We start from the raw sequence: 6,663 nt of genomic DNA on the forward strand, positions 1-6,663 counted from the left end.
TCCTTGTGGTAGTGGCACCAATCTGGGGATGACGTTAAAGAACTGGATGGTGGCCACAACTACTGGATTTAGCACCTGCTCGTATCTATTGATGGAATCGTGGATGCGTTTGAGCATTATTTCTTCTATGCAAGGGTTTTGGGGCATCGGAGCGAACCACGGGAAGTTGTAGAGAAGCTTTGGGTTCTTTGCCTGCTCCTGATGGAAAAGGTTCCAAGCCTAGCGGAGCAACGGTTTGGCAGATATTTTGGATTAATGCGGAGCTGGTGAGGCACCTTGTAGTACTAGTCCCAAATGAATGGCTTGAGGAGGAGAGGATGTCGCTAGGCCGATTGCTCGCCTATGAGTTCAAATGTGATGAGGCGAGGAGCGTGGGGGGCCTATGGTAGCCTCTGTGTGTTTATGAGGGGGTGCTCTCGCTCTTCCAAGTGCGATGCTTGGCGTTGTCGAGGTATGGCTGTAGGACATGGATGTCCATGTGGTTGGTCACCTTGGTGATGGAAGCCTCCTGGAGTTGTCGACCGAGCAGGATATTTATTGCCTGCTTGAACTCTGTGCGATCTAACGGATTACGTCAGTTGAGGGGGTTCAGGGTGGATCCACCTCCTCCTGCTCTAGGGGTGGTGGTGGGGGTATTTCCCCTTCCTCCAAGGTGTGGGGGAAGGGATGCTGAGGGGTGGTTGTGGCGGAGGTGAAGGGGTGACCAATGACGAGGCAAGGGTGCCAAGGGTTGTAGTAAAGAATGGGGGAGGCCTTGCCGATGTCGAGGATAAGTCTTTTATGGGTATGGGAAGTCCTAAGTGGAGATTGAGAGTGGTAGGTGAGGGAGGAGTTGGTGATGGAGGAGTGGGGAGGTGAGGGGGTGTAGAGGACTATGAGGGGAAGAGAGGAAGTGTGGTGGTGCTGGGTGGGGGTGCTTGGGTGCTTGTGCTGGGGTGAGATGAGCTAGGAGGAGGGGGTTGATGGAGGGGAGATGAGGGTGGGGGTTGCTGGTGGGGGTGGGTGCCCGGGGCTCCTCTTTTGTCATCATTGTCGTTGGCATCTTCGTCAGAGAAGGTGTTGTTGGGGCTTTTGGAGTGGAAGAAGGTTTTGTCTTATTTGGCTTCTTGGGGGTGAACTCCATGGGGAAATCCATGTGGGAGTTGTTGAACTGCATTATCCCCGTAGCTTACATCACCTCCATTTGAAGATGGCACCGATGGTAAAGTATGAGGAGGCCCTCAGCTGTATATGGTGGGAACTCATTAGCGACAGAGAGATTTGTATGCTGCATATAGATTATCCTATCCGGTGTGGTGGAGGTATCGGAGGGTGTTGGCTATATTCGGGGGGAGCAGTAGGGGTAAGGGCGTAGCCCATCTAGGATGGTGAGGTCGATTGGGTCGGTTTGCTCGGTTGGTTGTCCAAAGTGGAGGAGGTGTGCCCAGTTCATGAGATTGGCTTGGAGGGGATGGGCAGGGAGTTCAAAAAAGATGGTGGGGTGGGTGAAAGAAAGCTGGCTCTGAAAGAAGAAGGTTTCTTTTGAAGGGGTAATTTGGTAAGGATATAGGAGAAGGTGGCTTTGGAGAGGGGTTCATCAATGAAAATATCATGCTATAGTAAGTTTAGGCGAATGGCTTGGAAATGAAGTTCAAGGATTTGGGATGGGTGGGGCGAGATGGTGAGGATGGGGAGTTCTATGGCAGTGTCCCCCATCAGCGTGTCAAACTTTCTTTTGAGTGGGCTAGGGAGGATAGGGCCACATGGGGTGGGTGGCGGTTGGGCGGGGCCTGAGCTTTCGCAGCTTTGAGTTGTGAGGTTTTGTGGTGGAGGGCCTTCTCTATGACTTTGCAGTATTGCTAGAAGGTGAGGTTGGTGGTTGTGAGGGTTTCTTCAATTGTGGCTTTCGGAGGTCTTATGCTTTGGCTTGGGCAAGTGAAATTGAATGCAGAGCCCGTTATTCATCTTCTTGTGCCGCCTGGAGCTGTCACTGAAGTTCTAAGAGGGAGGAGAGGGTGTTGGCAAGGGTGTTCTCTCAATCTTCCAGTGCCCGTTGAGGTTGATGTTGATGTTGGTGATGGTGGCATTGTAAAGAGCTTCTTGGCTCTGTTTCTTTTGGGCCTTTCTAAGCAATATTTGTTGTTGTGCCACGGTTTCCAGTTCTTGATGTCTATGTACATGCAATCTGTCATCTGGCTGATAAGCTCTTGGGCCAAGTGGAAGAAGCCTTGGACAAAGTCCTGCACTTCCCCATACGATGAACGGACGCCTTCAAAGTAAGCCTTGGGAGAAGCCTTGGGTTAAGTCCGTGTTGAGATGTCAAGCTCAACATGATTTGACACTCACAAGGCGCTTGCATGACCATTTGACATTTACATCACTGGCGGGTTTGGTAGTTGGCATTGACATATCTTCGCCAGAGATTCTATAGCTGGACTACACTAACTAGTCCACACCTACCCACTTCTCTTAGCGTGTTCACATTATGAACCACTTGTATATACTCTATTATGTGTGTTGGTCGCTTTATCTTCTTTGTAGACCTCTTTTGTTGTGTGAAGAAGAAGAAGAAAATTCAGCCTCTCACCTTGTGTGTTCTCTTCTAGGGTTTGTGTGAGTGTGTGTGTGCTTGTAAGAGCTTAAGCTCTCTTCTCCCCTGTATCTTTTCATGGTATCAGAGCCTGGTTCATGTTAAGGGCTGAGCGGCAAGCAAGAGAAGCACAAGAAGTGGTACGAGGGTAAGAGCTTCATCTTCTCTTCCCTCTTTGTGCTGGCTATTACACCCTTGTCGAGAGGTCTTCGTGAGGCACCGAAAAATGAGTAGAGCTACAAGGCAACTATATTTTCCATTGGACAGCAATTTACGGACCGAAAATGCGTTTTGGGCACGTTTGGACCTCCGTTTTTCAGTTGCAGCAGGCGGGCACTGCGGATAAGTTTCGATTCTCTACAGAACTCTGTTTTTGGAACTGTAAGAAGGGCGATTGGTTGTGCAGACATTGTGTGTACTGCAAAGAGGTCTCAAAGTTGCCATTGGGTGTATGTGTGCAAATTGAGGTCACTGGTTGTGATAGCCTGGGTGTAGTATAGTACCGTTGTAGAGAATACAGCAGTTTGTGCAGGTTGAACAAGAGTGTTGTTTTTGGTAAATTTGTGTTGCAGACAAGATGTCGAATGATGGAATAAACCATATTGTTGTAGAGAAGTTTGCAAGAACAACTTCCATGTTTGCAGGTCTAGATTGATAAATTTCCTAATGGAAAAAGGTTATTGGGACTACATTGAAGGTGAACATGAGGAGGCACCAGAGATACAAGAGATTAATCTAATTGCTGCTGTAGTAAAAGAATTCAAGGATTGGAATCAAGGAGCAGAGAAAGTCATGTATTGGCTTTCTATTAGTATACAGGACACCTACAATACAAGAGATTAATCTAATTGCTGCTATAGATGTAAAAGAATTCAAGGATTGGAATCAAGAAGCAAAGAAAGTCATGTATTGGCTTTCTATTAGTATACATGAGGAGGCACCAGAGATACAAGAGATTAATATTATTGCTGCTGTAGATGTAAAAGAATTCAAGGATTGGAATCAAGGAGCAAAGAAAGTCATGTATTGGCTTTCTATTAGTATACAGGACACCATGATTGGGCATATAGAGGATGCCAAGTCACCTAAGGAGGCATGGGACACCTTGGTGAAGCTGTATGAAACCAACACCAAGGCACAAAAGATTCAATTGAAGAATGAGCTTCATGCTGTGGAGAAGAAAAATATGTATGTGAATGATTATGCCTTGAAGATCAAGGGCATTGTGGAATCCCTTGCATCAATTGGTGTTTCTATTGATGATGATGATAAGGTGGAAGTGTGTCTATATGGTCTTAGGTCACACTGTACAAGGCATTCAAGACGTTTATTCAAACTCGAGAGAAAATTTTCAGCTTTACAAATTTGGTGTCAATGCTGATCATTGAAGAGAAAAATTTGGGTGAATATCAATAGTCTTCACAAAACAAAAACAGTTCAAAGCAACAGGCCTTCTACACAAGTGTAGGTAGAGTACGAGGTAGAGGTCGTGGATGTGGGCCAAGATGGTGGCCAAACAAGTAATCAGAATTATGGTCAGCAACAGCAACAGTCCTAGGATTCACAAGACACAGAGGTGGAAGAGGCCAGTTTAGAGGCAGGGGGAGTCAAAGAGGTCATGGTAATTGGCAAAGGCAGTATAATGATACACGAGATTGTTTTTATTGTGGTAAGCGTGGACATCTGTAGGTAGATTGCTATAAGAAGCAGAGTGATGCGAATTGAAAAAGTACTGTAAAATAACTATGCATCCTCTAGCAGAAATAATGAGGATAATGAGAGGTTGTTTGTTATGCAGCATGTGGTTAATGCTGTGTCTGGAAATGATGTAGCAGCATGTAAGGATGGTGTATAGTATGTTGATTCAGGTGCTTCGAACCACATGACAAGTCATGGTGGTGAGTGGTTCAAGGAAATGAAGAGTCTTGAAAGACCAGGTTTTGTTGAAACAGGGGATGACACTGCTTATCCGATTGCCTATGTTGGAGATGTGCCATTGTGTATGCAGGATGGTAAGGTAAAGTACCTTGCAAATATACTTCATGTTTCGAACATTTACAAAGAATCTAGTTTTTGTTGGCTAGATGATTGTGTAGGGTTTGCAGGTCTAATTTTACCCTGATGGCTGTTGTGTAGAAGACTTTAAAGATAAGTGCAGGTTGTTGCAAAAGGCAACAGAGTGGGCAAAATGTTTACATTGAATGTAAATATGCCTGAAGTGAGTGCTGCAATGTTTACAAAAATGGTTCATGAGTTATTGCAAATACATACATTTGGCATAAGAGAATTGGGCATGTAAATATGCAAAGAATGAAGTCTATGTAGACTAAAGAAAGTGTGACAGGACTGCCTAAGTTTAAAGTTTAAGGTATGTAGAAAGTATGTGAAGCATGTCAATTTGGAAAGCAAACAAAGCATGTATTTCCACATGACAGAAATGTGAGCAGGAGTGTTAGATACCTGTAACGCCGCTATACGGGCGTTACCACAGGAGGGGACGGCCTCTGGCTCACCACCCAGCCATAGAGGAAGAATGAGGATTGCCCCTCATCCCCCAGGCTATATAGTGTGTGGCCTGCCGTCCACACTAGCCTGGCCGCCCATGACTCCGCATGGGCGTTCTCTCCCACTGAACCCCGGACATGGCCATCCGGTCTGCCGTCAGTCGTTACAGCCTATGTGACATTAGCCCCCCTTAAGAAGAGTTTTCGTCCTCGAAAACAAACTGGGGAAACCTTTTGGAAATTGCACTACGGCGTTCCTAGGTAGCTACCTCCTCATCCCTATCTGTCCATTTAACAAGTACCTCCTGGTACACTTTATGTCAGGTTTGTCTATCACGATACTGGTGGAGAATCTTTTCAGGTTCATGTGGTATCTTTGGTGGCTCTATCAAGTCCACCAAAATCTCTGGAGAAACTGCGTTCTCTAACCCCTGAACTGATTTCTTCAGTTTACTGACATGGAAGACAGGATGGACTTAAGAACTCTTCGGTAACTCAAGTTTATATGCTGCGTCCCCAATCTTCTTAAGGATTTTAAATGGACCACAATATCTCGGAGAAAGTTTATCACACTTTCCCGTTTTCATGGTTTCTGACTGCGCAGGAACCTTGAGGAATACAAAGTCACCTTCTGCAAAGGTCACCTTTCTACGTCCTTTATCCGCATAAGTTTTAGCGCGATCCTGAGCGTTACGAATGCTCTCATGTGCGGCTCTGAGCATATCATTCATATCTTCAAGGAAGTCCTTGACAGATTGAATTTTCTCCTTTTCTAGGCCTACAGCCACCATCGGAGATCTCGGCTGGAATCCATACATTAACATGAATGGTGTTCAGAAGACCTATGCACTAGTAAAAAGACAGTTTTATTGGCCTAGTTTGTTTAAGGACGTCCAGACTTATGTGCTGAAATGCAGTAAGTGCCAGGTCAATAAACATGAACGTCTTAAGGTTGGAGGACTACTCCATCCGCTAGAGATTCCTCAAGGGAAATGGGAAAGCATTTCCATGGATTTCATTACTGGTTTACCCAAGACGAGTCGAGGGAATGACTCGGTGTGGGTGGTAGTGGACAGGTTAACTAAAATGGCAAAGTTTATCGCCACGAAGAAAACTGTTAAAATGCCAGAGTTGAAAAAACTCTTTATTGAACATCTCTACAAGCTATATGGCTTGCCCGCAGATATAGTGTCGGATAGAGATAGAAAGTTCAACAGTCATTTTTGGAGGGAAGTCTTCAAAAAGTTGGATACTACTCTGAGTATGAGTACGGCAGATCATCCGGAGTCTGATGGTCAAACTGAAAGAGTTAACCAAATTCTAGAGGATATGTTGCGTTCTTATGTTAGTAAGAAGCAATCTAATTGGGAAGAGTACTTGCCCTTATTGGAGTTTGCCTATAACAACTCCAAACACTCAGCGACTGGATCCCAGGATGACCCGCACTTGGACTATCATGACTTTCTTTAAGAAATTGGGCCCGAAAGTCACTAATAGTTGGTACACATATTCTACCCTTGTAGAGTAAGTACCCGTCGTCAATGGAGTAATTAGCATATTTCTCCCCCCGACGAAGTTTATCACTCCCCT

The sequence above is a fragment of the Cibotium barometz genome, chromosome 33 (genome assembly GCF_041138505.1).
Source record: "Cibotium barometz isolate CiBa-2024 chromosome 33, ASM4113850v1, whole genome shotgun sequence".
NCBI classification, from domain to species: Eukaryota; Viridiplantae; Streptophyta; class Polypodiopsida; order Cyatheales; family Cibotiaceae; genus Cibotium; species Cibotium barometz.